Source organism: Podarcis tiliguerta (genome assembly GCF_965153285.1).
Source record: "Podarcis tiliguerta genome assembly, chromosome: 16".
Classification (NCBI taxonomy): domain Eukaryota; kingdom Metazoa; phylum Chordata; class Lepidosauria; order Squamata; family Lacertidae; genus Podarcis; species Podarcis tiliguerta.
Genome location: NC_139549.1, coordinates 4345117 through 4364511, shown reverse-complemented (window position 1 = coordinate 4364511; position 19395 = coordinate 4345117). Strand labels below are relative to the sequence as shown.

Genomic DNA, 19395 nt, shown 5'->3' with positions numbered 1-19395 from the left:
ACATTTTTCTAACGCTCATTAATTTTACAATATTTCTCTAAATAAATTTTTAAACTTTTTTCCAATCTTCTTCCACCGTCTCTTCTCCCTGGACTCGGATTCTGTCAGTCCTTTCTATCAGTTCCATATGGTGCACTGAAGCTTTAATAGAGGAGAAGAAATGAGTGAACGTTCTCTGTGATGAGCAGTTTAAGCGGGAGAAGAAAAATAAATAGATCCCATTCTGAGTAAAGAGCACATTGACTATTAAGGTGATACAGATTGTGAGAAAACAAAATATCTCTAAAGAGAGGTGGTCAAGCACAAGGAAGGAAGGAAGGAAGGAAGGAAGGAAGGAAGGAAGGAAGGAAGGAAGACTGGTGGGTGGTTCTCCCCAGACTTTCCTTTTTTTAAAAAAATATATTTTCCACTGTCAAACAGCTCTTACTGGCAGAGTGTTTCTCCTGATGTTTAGTTGGAATCTCCTTTGTTGTAACTGGAATCAATTAATTGCAACAGTGAGGGAGGTTGTGTGCCCTATTTAGCTCTTTAATATCCTGAAATTAAAGAGAACAATTGGACTATAATTCAGGGTTTGACCAAGACTTTTGGCATGAATTAGTGAATGTTCTCCGTCAACTCAGCAGAGCTGAAGGAACGCAACCTGTTTAACAATATGCTGCCTTCTCTGGTTCAACCCTCAAGGCTTTTAAACACCTGAGCAAGGCTTTTACGTTCCAGATTCTGCAAATGCCTTTGGCTCACAGCAGCAGTGTGCTTCCATAGAATCATAGAATCATAGAGTTGGAAGAGACCACAAGGGCCATCGAGTCCAACCCCCTGCCAAGCAGGAAACAGGGGTTTTAAAGATGACGTCTGCAGGTAGCAGCCATGATTTATGCTCCAAATATGATGTTTTAGATGCATGAAGGATCCAGGAGAACGCCCCAAATTCCATTAAAAGGAACATGAAGAACATTGAAGAACAGCTTCACCCAAGGTGAAGCTGAGCCAAAATAAAGCAAAACAGTGACCTGAGCCAAGGAGAAACCTGACACGAAAGGCAACATTTTGGAACGTAGGATGGGTTAGATGGTGTGGGAAGATGGCCAGGAACATTCCGGCAAAATCTAGAGTAAGCTTAGGTGGGTGTATAGTTAGCCAAATGAGTGACGCCACGCCAAACTGTTTGCCTGAACTCTCGGGAGAAACTGTATAAAAGGGCTCACCGCGTATGACTTTTCCACTGGCGCCTTGGAAGATCTCCTCTCATCTGCCGCTTAGGTTCTTCCACACTTGGTAAGTTCTGTGCAGGGGATTCCTTAATTTGACTTATTGTAAATGGATGTACATCTCTGGATTTTATTTTATCAGGTTTCAATTGACTTGCTGGATCTGTAATTGAATTTGTAATGGCTTTTAGTCAAACACAATCAATCAATGACTGGTCAGTTGTTTTCAACTGAATGACTTCTTAGAGCAGGGAAGGAAGTGATTGTTTGACTATGGAGCAGAGATTGAGTTGGGATCTGTTCTGGGAAGAGACACAAGATCCAGTGGGTTGTGCCCCTGGCATTTTTTAGGGCTCAACAGAAAAATCTACACAAATTTTGACTTTGGGGCGTTTAGCTATCTGAAGCAGAGTGCAATGAGAGCGAAGAATGAGGATGTCTTCCTCCGAAGAGATCAGAACTGGGAAGGGGAGATGCCCAGCTCCGGATTTGTTTGGACTATGTTTTGTTACCGGAAAAATCCGAGGGCTCCCTTGGACAAAAAGTAAAGACACCAACCAGAGTAAATTGGAGCAAATCAGCAGCCTGTAGGCTTGGCCTTTATTGAACTGTTGCAGCAGGGTGTTCCCCTCACTCGCAGGAGAGAGGAAAGACACAGAAAATGGTGTGCAAGACCTTATAAAAACTTTTGAAATTCCCCTCCTCTCGGTCAAGCCCACCCCCAGAAACATCATGCATACATTACACAAAGGAGGGGTTGAGGGAGGAGTTGTGGTGGTAACCTGAGTGTCCTGTCACCTGGCTGGTTCCCCTCTTTCCCCCTCCCCATGAGTCATTCTCCAAAGACAAAAGGTAGTCCAGTTTCCTGCCCCCTGAGGGAAATCTGATCATGCTGAATCCACTCCCATATGCAAGTTCTTTGTGATTTTGATTGTCTTCTGTCTGGGATCATCAGGGTTGGCATAGCAACTGGGCAGGGCTACTGTGGATGTGCTGGGATGGTGAAGGGATTATGGCACCCTGTATCAAACCTCCCCATTTTGTAGTCTTTTCTTCATGGAGTAAAATAAAAGTGGAACAGTGCAAATCTGATGTATGGTTGATTTTCTATGAATTTATAACAGAAGTGTAGCGTATGTAGTGTGTGAGTGTGAGTGTGTGTGAAGTCTGTACAAACTGAATGATGGGGGGGGGGGGGGTTTCCTGCTACAGTTTGAAAGAGCAGGCGTGCAGTATTCGAGGATGCCTGGAACATGTTTTCTGCCTCTGGGATGCTCAGATTGTGGCCGTGGTCCTGAGTGGTTTTGCGAAGCCACTTCTGACATCAGGAGGAGGTGGTGTTTCAGGCTCACGCCCCCAACACTCGCGCGGTGGCTGGCTTTCAGCCCTGCACGACCAGGGGAATCCTCGGGCCGCGTCAGCCCCGGAGCCAGCCAATCAGCTGGCTCTGGGGGCGTGGCCTGGGTCATTTAAGGCTGGCGCAGCCCTAGGATCTCCCCTTTTCGACCACGCAGCTGATTCGGTTTCCCACCCACCCACCCTTTAGGTCTTCATTCTGACCTTGCTATGGACTTCAGTTGGTCGCCATTGAGGGGCCAGTGTGGTGTAGTGGTTGAGAGCGGTAGTCTTGTAATCTGGTGAACCGGGTTCGATTCACCGCTCCTCCACATGCAGCTGCTGGGTGACCTTGGGCTTGTCACACTTCTTTGAAGTCTCTCAGCCCCACTCACCTCACAGAGTGTTTGTTGTGGGGGAGGAAGGGAAAGGAGAATGTTAGCCGCTTTGAGACTCCTGAAGGGGAGTGATAAAGCGGGATATCAAATCCAAACTCCTCCTCTTCTTCTTCTTCTTCTTCTTCTTCTTTCTTCTTCTTCTTTTTCCACTTGGCGAATTGGCACCGGTCATTTGGTTTTTCGCCTACCTCGTAGCAAATCGTCACAACGTCTTTGGTCCCGGCAGTTAGGCATTGGTAGGGGTATTATTATGTAGATGTGTTGGGGGGGAGGAGCGCCATCACCTCCCTCAAATATTTAAGGGTAGTCCGGTAAAGGATTCCGGGGGGCGTTGCCTCGTCCGAAGCCTATGGAGGTCAGGGCCTAAAGCACGCCCCCGAGCGGTGACCCCAGGGGAGTACCTAGTTGATGTGCATCGCAGGACTCCCCCTGCTGGGGTTAACCCTTTCCGGTTTTCATGCTAACAGGCTGAAGCCGGATAGTCTGATAGGACCAATGCCTAAGCCAATACTGCTCTTACCTGTAACCAATAAAGTTACATTTCCAATTTCAAAATCCTTATTGAATTTCTTATGCCTCATTCAGCCTAATGTCCCAGGCCAGGCTACAGCAATTAAAAAGGTAATTCAAACTCTTCTTTCCTGAGGAATCCACATATTTCTGACAGTATCTATGAAAATGTCTCATTTCAGATTTCATAGTTTCCTGCAAGATGTCCATTGTCATCTACGAAATGGAGCTGAAATCGCCAGACATGGATAAACCGGTTATTATGACTTTCACCATTCCATCAGGAATATTCGATACACTGGTACCTCGGGTTTCGTGCACCATTAGATACGGAGATGAGTAATTTCACTGAAACTGTTCTTAACCTGAAGCACCACTTTAGCTAATGGGGCCTCCAGCTGCTGCCGCACCGCCGGAGCATGATTTCTGTTCTCATCCTGAAGCCAAGTTCTCAACCTGAAGCACTATTTCTGGGTTAGCGGAGTCTGTAACCTGAAGCCTATGCAACGCGAGGTACCACTGTATCCAGGTTTAACCTCTTCCTCTCTGAGTATTCCCTTCTGCTGCCTCCCTGGATGGTCCAGGTGAGCTCATGTTCTGAAGAGAAGGCAGAGTTTCGGCGTCACTCACAATATGGACCCACCTGAGAATCGTCCACATTCCCCATCCTAAAGGGAAGCTCCAAGCGGAAAACTGAGATGACAAACCAGGATATGATTTGCTTTCTTTTCTGGGCAGGAAGTCAGGAATGATGAGCATCCGGGATCCAAAGCAAAGGTGGTCTCAGGTGCTCATCTTTTCTGACACCTGCAGCTGCCAATGCCTCACCTGTGCTCAGTTGCCCTTGACTGTTCCTTTGCACATCTCCCTTCTTCCTCTGCTATCTCTCAGCTTCAACCGCTGACCACAGAGAAGGTTCCTTCCTTTCTTCCCCTCTATTAAAGCTTTACTGCAGCATCACAGATGTGTCTTGTCTTCTGCCTTCCTGGAACTTGGTCCACCGACGCCAAAACCCCCCAAAGCCTCACCCCAAACCCGTGTCCTGTGATGTGTGAATGACCCATGTCTTGACCCCCATCAGTGATATCCCCAAAGACCAACTCCCAGGAAGTCCACTGTTATAGCTTCAGTGCATTATCAGAACATGTCTTGTTGATGGGAGTGGGTTTTGGGGGCAGCAGCGAGCTTGACAGGTGGTCTCCCTGTGTCTCTTCTGCACCTGAGCAGCAGCCTCAATGCACAATATGGCCTCTCTTGCAGTCTTCTTCTGGGATCTGCAGTCACCTGGGCAGTTCTTTAGGACATTGAGCACTTCTGGGGGCAAAGACATCCCTTTGCCATGACCCACCTGAGGACCAGGACACACGTCCCAGGCAGGAGCACCTCTGACTTTTTGGCCCCTGAGATCACAACCTCTATCCAGGTTTGCCACTTCACTTTTCAGACTGGGGCCCTTCTTTTAGGATAAGTATCTTGGACTCTTTACAGTAGGGTTCGTGAAGTCAGGGATAGGATTTTTTCTCAAAACATGAGTAGCCCTTGTAGTATTCCAGAAGTGAATCCTCAGCCACAAGGAAGAGAAATCAACACAGAGGCCGATGGTCCGGCCAAGATCACCAAAACATGAGAAACTTCTGTATATATTACTTCTTTTTTGATAATAATTTTTATTAGTTTTCAATTACAATCCATTAATAGGTTTGTTACAACAATACCAATTTGTAATATATTAATACCAATAGTTCAAATACCAAATTATGTAATTTAGATAAGGTGGCCCCCACATGCTAGAATTGATGGCTTGATTACATAACAGAAACCTTAGCTAAAATCTTACTTGGTTCTTCTGTGTTCTTTTCACTAATATACTCATTTTTATACACACTTTCTCCAACAACACATTTTAAATTTGTTGTGGTGCAGAATCATAGAATTGTAGAGTTGGAATTACCCAAAGGTAATTCCAGTCCAACTCCAGGAAAAGCCATCCAGCCTCTGCTTAAAAATTTCCAATGAAGCAGAGTCCACAAACTTCTGAGGGTGTTTGGTCCACTGTCGAAAGCCTCTTACATTGGCAAGTAGAACTGGACCCGAAAACCTGTAAAAAATGGAGTTGTCGAACCAGGGCGTAGTATCTTGGGAATCATAAGACTTGCTCCAACGTTGGCAGTGGACATCTTGGAGGAATGTTGGGGAATCTGAAATAAATCATTTTCAAGAATATGTTCACAAATATGTGGAAACAGAGGGAAATTAGTCATTAGCCTTCAGATTGCCAAACAGATGAAAATGTATTTGACTGTTGGGCATTATTTTCAGCAAGGGCAGGTAGTAACTTAAAAGTATTATTATTATTGGTATAAAAAACCCTGAGGCCAGCTCTCTGTGCCTGTTCTCCTTCTCTCCCTGTCTGTGCTGAAATCCAGCGTTCTTCTCAGGCTGGGCTTGCAAAAAGCTTCCTCTTCCTTTAGACCATCAAGAAGAGCCTTGACCCAACAGCAGGGAGGGGAAGCACTGGCCTTCTGTCACTTAGGGAACTACAACTCCCAGCAGCCCCGGCAGCCAGGGGAGACGGGAGTTTTAGTTTGGCAACACCTCAAGGGCACGGGGCTCAGCCATGAATGGGATTCCCTTCCCAGAGTTTGAGGTGAGCATCTCTCTCTGCCAGACCTGCCTCACCCCAAAAAGGGCAGGTGTGCTCTCATGCCATACACCTGCTCTTGCCCACAGAATCCAGCCAGATCCAGAAGAGGGAATCTCTCTCTTATCTGCTCTGATCTCTTAGGAGGAAGAGATCCTCATTCTTCACCCGCATCAGACTCCATTCCCCAAAGTGCCAGCTCCACTTTTCAAAAGCCCTCTTAGATGTTACATTTCTGTCTGAGCCCAAAACACTGCCAGCGGCACAGGGAATTACATGTAAACCTTTCAAGGCTTCTTCCCAAATCTGATTTCTATGTGGAACTAAGTAGGAAGGCATGTTGAAAAGAAAAGCCCCCAATAAATATCTGCCCCATGGTCTGTGCTTCTATCGTAAAAAATATTTAGGGTACTCTCATTCCGTCTGAGACTCAGGAAACACCGTGACAGGAAATAAGGCCGCCATCGGGCGCGGCAATGGAAGTGACGATTCACCGTGTTAGAGAAGAAACTAAACATTTCTTCTCCCTTTAGATTCACAAAATGTTTAGGGGTATGTGTCCCCCTGCTTCCCCCCAGGAAAAAAGCACTGACCATGGTCATTCACTTCCCACCTTCCCTGGTCTATGAATTGATTTAAAGTAAATGGACCCCTGACCGTTAAGGCCAGTCGTGGACGACTCTGGGGTTGTGGAGCTCATCTCGCTTTACTGGCCGAGGGAGCTGACGTCTTTCCGCAGACAGTTTTTCCGGGTCATGTGGCCAGCATGACTAAACCGCTTCTGGCGAACCAGAGCAGCGCACGGAAACGCCGTTTACCTATCTATCTACTTGCACTTGATGTGCTTTCAAACTGCTAGGTTGGCAGGAAGTCCTAGGCTCTGTGGTTTAGACCACAGTGCCACCCGCATCACGAATCAATTTACTTAAAAGGAACTTACCAAAAGCTGAAGAAGCTGAGCAGCTGAAGAGAGGAGATTTTCAAAAGCACTGGTGGAAAAGCCCTACGCGCTGAGCCCTTTTATACAGTTTCTCTCTGCACCTGCAGCGAATACTTTGGTGCAGCATCACTAATTTGGCAAAGTATGGGCCACCTCCACTTTATGGGCTGAACGTTCCTCGCCACTGAGACTCCATCCGACTGCAATGTCATGTGTTCCAATAAATTAGCTGTCCTGTCAGCCTCCTCCTTCTCTCAAGGCACCGCTTCACTTTCTTTTAACTCGGGTTCACCTTGGCTAATGTTCTTCGCGTTCCTTTTAAAGGAATTTGGGGCATATTCTTGACTCAATCCTCCTTTAGGACCTATGGCTCTGCACCTACGAACACACTGGATGTTGCAATCGCAGGTGAAGCACATTTTCTCTCTCAAAGGACACTGCCCCTCCAGATTGCTAAGGCTGCTGGGAAGCAGAGCCCTGAGCAGGAGCACTGGCCAAGAAGAATAAGAAGAGTTTGGATTTGATCTCTCGCTTTATCACTACCCGAAGGAGTCTCAAAGCGGCTCACAATCTCCTTTCCCTTCCTCCCCCACAACAAATCGTGGGGCTAAGAGACTTCAGAGAAGTGTGACTGGCCCAAGGTCACCCAGCAGCTGCATGTGGAGGAGCGGAGACTCAAACCCGGTTCCCCAGATTACGAGACTACTGCTCTTAACCACTACACCACACTGGCCAAAGCTTTGCAAAGCAAGTCATGCCAGCAGCCATGAATGGAGCGTCCCAGAAAGGGGGGGGGGGGATGGACCCCATGGAGCTCCCATGCTGCACACCTGATCTTTCAAACATAGGCCAAGCAGATCCAGAACAGGACACACACACACACACACACAACCAGCCTGCAAGTTCTGCTCTGTTGGGAACAAGAGATCCCAATTCTTCACCCTCATCTGTTTCCACCCACAAAAGTGCCCAGCTGCCCCTTCCTTCCTTCCTCCCTCCCTCCCTCCCTCCCTCCCTCCCTTCCTTCCTTCCTCCTTCCTTCCTTCCTTCCTTCCTTCCTTCCTTCCTTCCTCCCTCCCTCCCTCCCTCCCTCCCTTCCTTCCTTCCTTCCTTCCTTCCTTCCTTCCTTCCTTCCTTCCTTCCTTCCTTTTTTCTTTCTTTCTTTCCCACACATATTTATTTACAATATGTTACAAGCAGCTTTCCCTCTCTGAGCCCGGACGGTTTCTGTGCTTACGAAGCCCTTGCTGCGCCAAAGTCTGCACGGCAAGAGTTCTCTTGCAATTCTCTTGCAATGGAGTCCTGCAACTCTTCCTCTAAGGCCTCAGCTCCAATGCTTCTCTCCAGAGTGCTCTGCGCTCTCTGCCCTTTCCCACTCTGAAGGCTGTACCCTGAGCCCCTTACCTTCCCAGCCTGACTGTGCCAGGTCTGCCCAGCAACGATGCCAAGGCAGTCACAAAGTGCAGCTGCACCTTGAGGAATCAGCTCTTGAATGGCTTTCCTTAAGGGACACGGGTTTTCCGGTGTGTACGTTTCCTTCAGCTCCTCTTTTGATCTTCACAAGAGTCCCATGGGGCAGCCCACGTATCAGAGGGGCCTCCTGGCTTTGCAGAGGAAAGAAGACACTCCAGTCCCTGACACAGACAAGTAATAATAATAGTCATAGAAATAATTTATTATTTGTACCCTGCCCATCTGGCTGGGTTCCCCCAGCCACTCTGGGCGGCTTCCACAAAGACCAAAAACACACTAAGATGTCACACATTAAAAACTTCCCAGAACAGGGCTGCCTTAAGATGTCTTCTGAATGTCAGGTAGTTGTTTATCTCTTTGACATCTGATCGGAGGGCGTTCCACAGGGCGGGCGCCACTCCCGAGAAGGCCCTCTGCCTGGTTCCCTGTAACTTGGCTCCTCGCAGCGAGGGAACCGCCAGAAGGCTCTCGGAGCTGGACTTCAATGTCTGGGCAGAACGATGGGGTGGAAATGCTCCTTCAGGTATACTGGACTGAGGCCATTTAGGGCTTTAAAGGTCAACACCAACACTTTGAATTGTGTTCGGAAACGTACTGGGAGCCAATGTAGGTCTTTCAGGACTGGTGTTATGTGGTCTTGGCGGCCACTCCCAGTCACCAGTCTATCTGCCGCATTCTGGATTAGTTGTAGTTTCTGGGTCACCTTCCAAGGTAGCCCCACGTAGAGTGTATTGCAGTAGTCCAAGCGAACTGTTGGTTATGTACACATGCTACATTAGTGTAGCCAGCTGCACGTTTCTCAGAGTCTAATGAGAAGTGCAAGCTCAAATTTGAGTGAAATTCCTTCTGGGCGCAAAGGAGTCCCAGGGGCCCAGCCAGGAGGTGAGCCCTTCTCTATGGTTCCTCTTGGCCCTGGAAGCTAATCGTTTGGCCTGGCGGTAGTAATCTGGCTAAGTATACCCAACCACAGCTCAGAATTTGGCCAGAATATTCCTAGCCATTAAGACACATCTTGATGTAATGTTTTCAGAGATGTTATCTGTCATGCCAGGCTCCTCGTTGGCACAAGTAGCTGCTTTGATTTATTTTGGCTCAGCTTCATCTGGGATGTAATGGGATTTAGTTACCCCGCACCCGTCCCAAAATCCTTCATGCTTCTGAAGAGCCACATTTGAAGTGAAGTCATGACAGTTACATGCACACTATACCTTTCAAGCAGATTTCACCCCCGAAAGAACTCTAGATTGATAAGGGTGCTGGGAATTATAGTTCTGTAAGGGGAAACTGTTGTCTGAAATTAGCCCTGAGTGCTCACTGGAAGGACAGATCCTGAAGCTGAGGCTCCAAGACTTTGGCCACCTCATGAGAAGAGAAGACTCCCTGGAAAAGACCCTGATGTTGGGAAAGATGGAGGGCACAAGGAGAAGGGGATGACAGAGGACAAGATGGTGGGACAGTGTTCTCGAAGAGACCAGCATGAGTTTGATCAAACTGCAGGAGGCAGTGGAAGACAGGAGGGCCTGGCCCAGGGGGTCACGAAGAGGCGGACACAACTAAACGACTAAACAACAACAACAACAAGGGGAAAGTACGGTACATGCCATTTTAGAGCAGACACTCCTTTTCTAAACAGCCTTTTAAGTGGGTACCTTTATCTATTTTGGATTTGAAATGGTTTAGATAAATAGGATGACATTTAATTTGCTGAAGGTTGAGGTCCAGCAGTTACCCTGTACATTTCTTGCCCAATCCTGTTACCCAGATGGTACAAGTGCCAAAATGTTGTGTTGCTGTTGTTGGGCCTGATGATAACATTTTAGAAGCCATAACGTCTAGTCCTAATTCCTAATTGCAACAGGGTGGCCGTCCATAGCCTTTTAATTACCTGAAATGAAAGGGAGTTAATTGGATCCAAGTAGGGAATGTTCTCCACCGACTCTCCTGAAGGCCAAGAGCCTCCTCCAGAACATTCCACCTTCACGCTTACAGCCCTCAAGACATTTTCTCCAACAGCGCAATAAGGCTTTGTTCCTGTTCCGAAGCCTCGAGAGCAGTGGTGGAGCGTGTCTCCTGGTGCCCAGGACGGGTGATTGTCGGTGGGCCTAGGGTGGGAGGAAGGCAACGAGAATACACAGGATGAGGAAGTGAAATCTGTAATGATTAAGTGGGCGCAAGATGTGGGTCACAATATAATGCTAGCTGACTGGGAACGGTTATGGACCACTGGTATGAAATTTACGGCATCTAATGTCTTAAGAGAGAATATTATGAAAATGATATACAGGTGGTACATGACACCAGTCAAGCTGGCAAAAATCTATCATTTGCCCGATAACAAATGTTGGAAATGTAAAGAGGTTGAAGGTACATTCTTTCACCTTTGGTGGACGTGCCCAAGGATTAAGATCTTCTGGGAGATGATTTATAATGAACTGAAAAAAGTGTTTAAATACACCTTTCCCAAGAAACCAGAAGCCTTTCTCCTGGGCATGGTCAGCCAACAGGTGCACAAGAAGGACAGGACATTCTTCATGTACGCCACAACAGCAGCAAGAATACTCATCGCACAGTATTGGAAGACACAGGAGCTACCCACGCTGGAAGAATGGCAGATGAAAGTTATCGACTACATGGAATTGGCAGAAATGACCGGCAGAATCAGAGACCAGGGAGAAGAGACAGTGAAGGAAGATTGGAGGAAATTCAAAGACTATCTACAGAAATATTATAAGATAATGAATGCTTGATGACACCAGATTGATTGTAAAAGGTTATTAGTAAAAAAGTGTAAAGAAAAAGATCTAACATTTTTAGATATAAGGAAATGCAATCATATATTATGCATTAGGATTATTATAAAACTAAAATAGGACAGAGGGAAAGAATTTGCTGACAGAATATACGATTTGGAATACAGAGAAGGGAGGTCTGGGGAAGTCGGAGAAATAAGTTAATGCAAAGAATACAAGGAGACAAAAACTGTTTTTAAATATTTTTACTTTTCTTTTTTGTGATTTGCTGCCTTGTGTTTGTGTGTTGTTGTGTTTTCTTGTTTATTCCTTTTTTGTTGTGTTGTTTTTTTGCCTACTGTTGTTTTCTGTTTATTGTAAAACCCAATAAAATATTATATATATATAAAAAAAAAGGGGTGGGAGAAGGCAACGTGAGGAAGATGCGGCAGGAGAGGCAGGTGCCTTCCATTCATTGTCCTCAGACTGCTCTCTCCCTCCCTCTTGGCCAGTCCAGGGCAGGGATGCCTTCACAGGCCATGAGGAGAAGGCGGAACCCCAAAACCCATAAAGAGGAACACGAAGAACTTCCAAGGTGAAGCTGAGCCAAAACAAAGCAAAGCAGTTTCCTGAGCCAAGACGTCGCCTGACATGAAAGATAGCATCTTAGAATTGGGTTACATGGTCTGGGAGGGTGGCCAGGAGCATTCTGGTAAAGTCTAGACTTGATTGAGGTGGGGTAAAAGGTAAAGGTACCCCTGCCCATACGGGCCAGTCGTGTCCGACTCTAGGGTTGTGCGCCCATCTCACTTAAGAGGCCGGGGGCCAGCGCTGTCCGGAGACACTTCCGGGTCACGTGGCCAGCGTGACGAAGCTGCTCTGGTGAGCCGGCACCAGCGCAGCACACGGAAACGCCGTTTACCTTCCCGCTATAAAGCGGTACCTATTTATCTACTTGCACTTAGGGGTGCTTTCGAACTGCTAGGTGGGCAGGAGCTGGGACCGAAAGATGGGAGCTCACCCCGCCGCGGGGATTCGAACCGCCGACCATGCGATCGGCAAGCCCTAGGCGCTGAGGTTTTACCCACAGCGCCACCCGCGTCCCACTGAGGTGGGGTATACTTAGCCAAATTAGTGACGCCATGCCAAACTGTTGTCAGATGTCAAAGAGATAAACAACTACCTGACATTCAGAACACATCTTAAGGCAGCCCTGTTCTGGGAGGTTTTTAATGTGTGTCATTTTAATGTATTTTAATTAATTTATTGGGACACATGACATTGCAGTTGGATGGAGTCTCAGTGGCGAGGAACGTTCAGCCCATAAAGTAAATCGATTCGTGACGCGGGTGGCACTGTGGTCTAAACCACAGATCCTAGGGTTTCCTGCCAACCTAGCAGTTTGAAAGCACATCAAGTGCAAGTAGATAAATAGGTACCGCTCTGACGGGAAGGTCAACGGCGTTTCCGTGCGCTGCTCTGGTTCGCCAGAAGCGGTTTAGTCATGCTGGCCACATGACCCGGAAAAACTGTCTGTGGAAAGACGTCGGCTCCCTCGGCCAGTAAAGCGAGATGAGCTCCACAACCCCAGAGTCGTCCACGACGGGCCTTAACGGTCAGGGGTCCCTTTACTTGAAATCGATTCATAGACCAGGGAAGGTGGGAAGTGAATGACCATGGGCAGGGCTTTTTTCCTGGGGGGACGCATACCCCTAAACATTTTGTGAATCTAAAGGGAGAAGAAATGTTTAGTTTCTTCTCTAACACGGTGAATCGTCACTTCCATTGCCGCGCCCGATGGCGGCCTTATTTCCTGTCACGGTGTTTCCTGAGTCTCAGACGGAATGAGAGTACCCTAAATATTTTTTACGATAGAAGCACAGACCATCGGGCAGATATTTATTGGGGGCTTTTCTTTTCAGCATGCCTTCCTACTTAGTTCCACATAGAAATCAGATTTGGGAAGAGACCTTGAAAGGTTTATATGTAATTCCCTGTGTCGCTGGCAGTGTTTTGGGTTCAGACAGAAATTTCACATCTAAGAGGGCTTTTGAACAGTGGAGCTGGCACTTTGGGGAATGGAGTCTGATGAGGGTGAAGAATGAGGATCTCCTAAGAGATCAGAGCAGATAAGAGGGAGATTCCCTCTTCTGGATCTGGCTGGATTCTGTGGGCAAGAGAGCATCCCTGTATGGCATGAGAGCATCCCTGGATCCATTTTTCCAGCCTTCTTCCAGTCACACTTGCCCTTTTTGGGGTGAGGCAGGTCTGGCACAGAGAGATGCTCACCTCAAACTCTGGGAAGGGAATCCCATTCATGGCTGAGCCCCGTGCCCTTGAGGTGTTGCCAAACTATGTCCCCTGGCCTTTGGCCATGCTGGCTGCCGGGGCTGCTGGGAGTTGTAGTTCCCTAAGTGACGGAAGGCCAGTGCTTCCCCTCCCTGCTGTTGGGTCAAGGCTCTTCTTGATGGTCTAAAGGAAGAGGAAGCTTCTTGCAAGCCCAGCCTGAGAAGAACGCTGGATTTCAGCACAGGCAGGCAGAGAAGGAGAACAGGCACAGAGAGCTGGCCTCAGGGGTTTTTATACCAATAATAATAATACTTTTAAGTTACTACCTGTCCTTGCTGAAAATAATGCCCAACAGTCAAATACATTTTCATCTGTTTGGCAATCTGAAGGCTAATGACTAATTTCCCTCTGTTTCCACATATTTGTGAACATATGCCTTAAAAATGATTTATTTCAGATTCCCCAACATTCCTCCAAGATGTCCACTGCCAACGTTGGAGCAAGTCTTATGATTCCCAAGATACTACGCCCTGGTTCGACAACTCCATTTTTTACAGGTTTTCGGGCCCAGTTCTACTTGCCAATGTAAGAGGCTTTCGACAGTGGACCAAACACCCTCAGAAGTTTGTGGACTCTGCTTCATTGGAAATTTTTAAGCAGAGGCTGGATGGCTTTTCCTGGAGTTGGACAGGAATTACCTTTGGGTAATTCCAACTCTACAATTCTGTGATTCTACAATTCTATGATTCTGCACCACAACAAATTTAAAATGTGTTTTTGGAGAAATTGTGTATAAAAATGAGTATATTAGTGAAAAGAACACACAAGAACCAAGTAAGGTTTTAGCTAAGGTTTCTGTTATGTAATCAAGCCATCAATTCTAGCATGTGGGGGCCACCTTATCTAAATTACATAATTTGGTATTTGAACTATTGGTATTAATATATTACAAATTGGTATTGTTGGAACAAGTCTATTAATGGATTGTAATTGAAAACTAATAAAAATTATTATCAAAAAAGAAGAAGTAATATATACAGAAGTTTCTCGTGTTTTGGTATCTTGGCTGGACCATCGGCCTCTGTGTTGATTTCTGTTCCTTGTGGCTGAGGATTCCCTTCTGGAATACTACAAGGGCTACTCATGTTTTGAGAAAAAATCCTATCCCTGACTTCACGAACCCTACTGTAAAGAGTCCAAGATACTTATCCTAAAAGAAGGGCCCCAGTCTGAAAAGTGAAGTGGCAAACCTGGATAGAGGTTGTGATCTCAGGGGCCAAAAAGTCAGAGGTGCTCCTGCCTGGGACGTGTGTCCTGGTCCTCAGGTGGGTTTTGAAGCAGCCGGGTCATGGCAAAGGGATGTCTTTGCCCCCAGAAGTGCTCAATGTCCTAAAGAACTGCCAAGGTGACTGCAGATCCCAGAAGGAGGTTGCAAGAGAGGCCATATTGCGCATTGAGGCTGCTGCTCAGGTGCAGAACAGACACAGGGAGCCCACCTGTCAAGCTCGCTGCTGCCCCCAAACCCACTCCCATCAACAAGACACGTTGTGATGCTGTACTGAAGCTTTAATAGAGGAGAAGAAAGGCGGGAACCTTCTCTGTGGTCAGTTCAAGTGGGAGAAGAAAAATAAATAGATCCCATTCTGAGTAAAGAGCACATTCACTATTGAGGTGATACAGACTGTGAGAGAACAAAATATCTCTAAAGAGAGGTGGTCAAGCACAAGGAAGGAAGGAAGGAAGGAAGGAAGGAAGGAAGGAAGGAAGGAAGGGAGGGAGGGAGGAAGGAAGGAAGGAAGGAAGGGAGGGAGGGAGGGAGGGAGGGAGGGAGGAAGGAAGGAAGGAAGGGAGGGAGGGAGGGAGGGAGGGAGGGAGGAAGGAAGGAAGGAAGGAAGGAAGGAAGGAAGGAAGGAAGGAAGGAAGGAAAGAAGGAAGGGAGGGAGGGAGGGAGGAAGGAAGAGAGGAAGGAAGGGAGGGAGGAAGACTGGTGGGTGGTTCTCCCCAGACTTTCCTTTTTTTAAAAAAAATATTTTCCACTGTCACACAGCTCTTACTGGCAGAGTCTTTTTCCTGATGTTTAGTCGGAATCTCCTTTGTTGTAACTGGAATCAATTAATTGCAACAGTGAGGGAGGTTGTGTGCCCTATTTAGCTCTTTAATATCCTGAAATTAAAGAGACCAATTGGACTATAATTCAGGGTTTGACCAAGACTTTTGGCATGAATTAGTGAATGTTCTCCGTCAACTCAGCAGAGCTGAAGGAACACAACCTGCTTAACAATATGCTGCCTTCTCTGGTCCAACCCTCAAGGCTTTTAAACACCTGAGCAAGGCTTTTACGTTCCAGATTCTGCAAATGCCTTTGGCTCACAGCAGCAGTGTGCTTCCAGAGGACTCCAAAAGCTTCGTACTTATAAGGAGACTCACAAATAGCAATTCCAACCACAATAGATATTATCATTTTGATTCAGCAAGTCATTTGATTCATCTCAGTCAGGGATACCCATTCCCTCAGCCTCACTTTTAGAAACCCAGATTTATCTAATCCACTTTTTGGATTTTCTGCCACCCCCACCCGTTTCCTCCAAATGCAGTTGGTGAAGAAGGCTTAGGAATGAGCTGAACCCCATTGCTAGAGACAAGATGAATTTTGAACTCTGGTTCTGCTCTATTAAATGGAGAAAGGTAAAGGGTAAAGGGACCCCTGACCATTAGGTCCGGTCGTGGCCGACTCTGGGGTTGTGGCGCTCATCTCGTTTTATTGGCTGAGGGAGCCGGCGTACAGCTTCCGGGTCATGTGGCCAGCAGGACTAAGCCGCTTCTGGTGAACCAGAGCAGCGCACGGAAACGCCGTCTACCTTCCCGCTGGAGTGGTACCTATTTATCTACTTGCACTTTGATGTGCTTTCGAACGGCTAGGTTGGCAGGAGCAGGGACCGAGCAACAGGAGCTCACCCTGTCACGGGGATTCGAACCGCCAACCTTCTGATCGGCAAGTCCTAGGCTCAGTGGTTTAACCCACACTGCCACCCACATCGCATTCAAGGGATAATATATACCAAAAGGAAGGTGGATACTTATGCTGTTGCCATCATGGCAGTTCCTGTGAGTTTCTGAAGCCTTGAGAGCAGTGGTGGAGCGTGTCTCCTGGTGCCCAGGACGGGTGATTGTCGGTGGGCCTAGGGTGGGAGGAAGGCAACGTGAGGAAGATGCGGCAGGAGAGGCAGGTGCCTTCCATTCATTGTCCTCAGACTGCTCCCTCCCTCCCTCCCTCTTGGCCAGTCCAGGGCAGGGATGCCTTCACAGGCCATGAGGAGAAGGAGGAACCCCAAAACCCATAAAGAGGAACACGAAGAACTTCCAAGATGAAGCAAAAACAAAGCAAAGCAGTTTCCTGAGCCAAGGCGTCGCCTGACATGAAAGATAGCATTTTACAATTGGGTTACATGCTCTGGGAGGGTTGCCAGGAGCATTCTGGTAAAGTCTAGGCTTGATTGAGGTGGGGTATACTTAGCCAATTAGTGACGCCATTCCAAAGTGTTGCCCAAAAAGTCCAGAGAGAAACTGTATAAAAGGCTTTTCCACCAGTGCCTTGAAACATCTCCTCTCTCCTGTCACTTGGCTTCCCCATCACTTGGTAAGTTGTCTTTAACTGAATTTCTTCTTAGAGGAGAGAAGATAGGAACTGTCTGATTATGGAACAAAATAATTTTGAAATTTGGTTTGACTCAATTAGCTGTCAATTGAGAGACAAGAAGCAGTTTTGGGAAGAAGAACTCAAATCTCTACATCCTAGGAGTAGTGCTACTGGGATTGTTTAGGGCTCAACAGAAAATTTTAACCTAGAGTTGTATTGGGGCTTTCAGAAATGTGAAACTGGGTACTTTCATGGTTGGAGGTCCAGCTCCGAGGGCCTTCTGGTGGTTCCTTCATTGCGAGAAGCAAAGCTACAGGGAACCAGGCAGAGGGCCTTCTTGGTAGTGGCACCTCCCCTGTGGAACGCCCTCCCATCAGATGTCAAAGAGATAAACAACCACATAACATTTAGAAGACATCTGAAGTTCAGTGAAGTTTTTAATGTGTGTCATTTTAATGTATTTTTAATCTTTGTTGGAAGCCGCCCAGAGTGGCTGGGGAAACCCAATCAGATGGGCGGGGTAGAAATAATAAATTCTTCTTCTTCTTCTTCTTCTTCCTACTACTACTACTACTACTACTATTATTATTATTATGGAGCCAGCTCAGGAAAAACAGATAATCAGCAGCTGTGGTCCTGAGTGGTTTTGCAAAACCTTGCCTAGTGTCCCTGTTCCCTGTCTTTCTGGAGAATGCTGCTCTGGCCATGGTCACACCTGCTGCCCATGTAGCATCTGAACTGGATCAGTGAGACTCAGGGCTGCCTTGCATGAGGCAGGTTTGGCAGAGCCAGTGCTCCCCTGAAACCCTGGAAAGGGAATCCTTCTTTCTGGTGAAGAGAGGTGGGGAACCTCTGGCCCTCCAGACATTGCCAAACTACAGCCCTCGTCTCCTCTGCTTCCTGCAGCTGCTGAGACTTGTACTTCAGATTCGAAGCGTTCCCCATTCCTGCTCTGGGGACGACCCTCTGCTAGATGGTCAGATGCATTAAAAGGAGCTCCCTGTCTTCTGAATGTAATGCCCAGTAGAGATCTGGTCTCCTAACCTCAAAAAATCTCTTGGAGAGTGGAAAAGGGCAGGAAGAATGATCAGCGGGATGGAGCTATGAAGAGAGTTTGCAGTGTTTGGGTGTTTTTAGTTTTGGGGGAAAGCGAGTAGGAGTCATGATGATAGAAGTTTACAAAACCAGGCAGGGCATGAGGAAGTTGAACAGAGAAAGGTTTTTTTCCCTCTCTCATAACACTAGAATTCCTGGACAGCCAATGAAGCTGAATGTTGGAGAATTTGGACAGAAAGGACTTTTTCACACAGAACAGAGTCAAACTGGGCCAGACTTTCCCATGGGAGGCAGTGAAGGACGGTGTGATGGCCTGGGATTCGGACTCAGAGGCTGAAGCTGAGGAATCCCAGCCTGCACAGGATTCCCCACCTCCAGAACCAGCTGAGCCGAGGCTGGGGCTTGAGCCTGAAGGGTCCTCATCTGGCCCCTGAGGGAATGGAGGACCCATTGCCTGCAGGTGCTCCACTCTCAGCCCCGTCAGGGGAAGCTGAGGTTGCCTCTGGGTCCGGTAACCCTCCAGCCTCTCCTGAGCTGCAGAGGCTCAGGGCAGAGAGGCAGAAGGAACCAAGTTCCCACAGGAGGAGGGCTTGCCTCCAGGCCAGGAGAGGCAAGTCACCAGAGGATCGAGGCTGCCCTATGCCTCGGGGTAGATAAAAGCCAGTCAGCCCCAGTCCCAGGTTGCAGGAGCAACGTTGTTGCGTGGCTATACCCGCCCCCTCCCACAGATGGAATAAATAAAGACACTGGACACCAGAAAATTAACTTAATGGGCGAAAATGGCCACAACTTTATTGATTACAGGTAAGAGCGGTATTGGCCTTAGGCATTGGCCCTAACAGACTAACAGGTCTAACAGGGAAGGGTTAAGCACCAACCGCGGCTGCTGCAGAGAGGAAAGGGGAGAGCCTGGGCTGCCCTGACCTTAAGTGCCCTCAGGTGGGCCCGCCCCCAGCGCCAGCCTATTGGCTGGTGCTACCAGAAATAAATAATAATGGGGAATGAGAATTCCGAGTCCCGCGAGGATGTGGATGGGGGCATGAGCCCGCAACCCCCCCTCCTAAGTTCGGGAGTGGCTTTGCTAGCCTGTTCCTGCCTGCACCCGGGCCTGCTCTTCTGCCAGAGTTCCTGACCCCACCTGACTCCCTGCTTTGGACCCAGCTACAGCTTTGATGG

The 19395-nt window shown here is 47.6% G+C and overlaps 1 protein-coding gene across 1 annotated transcript in view; it reads right to left on the bottom strand.

Annotated features, from left to right (window-relative positions):
• Positions 1 to 18560, bottom strand: part of PIP5K1A (phosphatidylinositol-4-phosphate 5-kinase type 1 alpha) — a 171129-nt gene extending 152569 nt beyond the window's left edge. The window contains exon 1 of the mRNA XM_083416564.1: positions 18557 to 18560. The gene's annotated coding sequence lies outside the window, so the exon portion shown is untranslated. The remainder of the gene's footprint in view (positions 1 to 18556) is intronic.
• Between the last annotated feature and the right edge of the window lie 835 nt (positions 18561 to 19395).